Here is a 1,445-nt window from a genome sequence, read left to right as displayed (position 1 = left end):
GGATCAGGAGGCAGGGGAAGGGAGGAGAGCTGAAGAAACTTGACGTATGTTCTTTGTTGAAGCAGGACGCTGAGGGGGTTGTTCAGTGGTATGAAAGTCAACTACTATTGTCTTTACCTGAATTAGTCCAGCGCCTCCAGCTGATGGTTCACCCTTATTTGGTGTTTCTGCTCATTTATGACTTGGGGATGGGCTTGGCGGATCTGTTATCTCAGTGGCTATTGGAGTATCAGAGTGAGACTATGATACACAGCCATGAGTCACCTAGCGACAGGGATATGCTATGAGAGGTATGTTGTTAGGTGGTGTCCTTGTTGTTTGATATTGTGGAGTATAATTATGTAAAGTCAAGGCTTTATGGTACACAGCCTCAACGGTACACACACACACACACACACACACACACACTGGCACAGACACACACACACTGGCACACACACACAGGCACACACAGCACACTGGCACACGCACACTGGTACACGCACACTGGCACACGCACACTGGCACACACACACTGGCACACACACTGGCACAGACACACACACACTGGCACACACGCACACTGACACACACACACACTGGCACACACACATACAGACACACACACACTGCCACACACCCACTAGCACACACAATGCACACACACACACTGGCACACACACAGGCACACACACACACTGGCACACACACAGGCACACACACACACTGGCACACACACACACACACACACACTGGCACACACAGCACACTGGCACACACACACTGGCACACACACATACACACACACTGGCACACACAGCACACTGACACACACACACTGGCACACACACTGGCACACACACATACACACACACTGGCACACACACACACACACACACACACACTGGCACACACACACACACACTGACACACACACACACATACACACACACACACACACACACACACTGTTTATACCATTATCTTACTTTACTTTCTATTGCTGTGATAAATACCATGACCACAAGTGACTTGAGGGAGCTCAGGATTTGACACGTATGTCCTGAGCATGGTTGGTGAGAGAAGTCAGGGCAAGGACTGAAGCAGGAGCAGAGGCAGGACCCAGGAAGGCATGCTGCTTACTGGTTTGCTCCTCATGGTTTGCTTTTCCTGCTTATCTTTATTCAACTCAGAACCATCTGTCTAAGGGCAGCACCATCCTGTGGGCTGGGCCCTCCCATAGCAACCATTATTCAAGTTCCATAGACTTCCCCGCAGGAAATCTGATGGAGGCATTTTCTCAGTTGTGGGTCTCTCTTCCCAGATGACTCGAGGTTGTGTCAAGTGGACAAAAACTAACCAACTCAGTGATGTACATATGCGTCTCTCTTTGCTCCCATTGCTCTTACAGCCATGACAAACAAAACAACACAAGATTAAACCAAGTGTAAGAGAAGACGTAATAC

The sequence above is a fragment of the Rattus rattus genome, chromosome 9, assembly GCF_011064425.1.
Source record: "Rattus rattus isolate New Zealand chromosome 9, Rrattus_CSIRO_v1, whole genome shotgun sequence".
In the NCBI taxonomy this organism is placed as follows: Eukaryota; Metazoa; Chordata; class Mammalia; order Rodentia; family Muridae; genus Rattus; species Rattus rattus.
The sequence above is the reverse complement of the archived record's forward strand: the minus strand, read 5'-3'. Positions refer to the sequence as shown.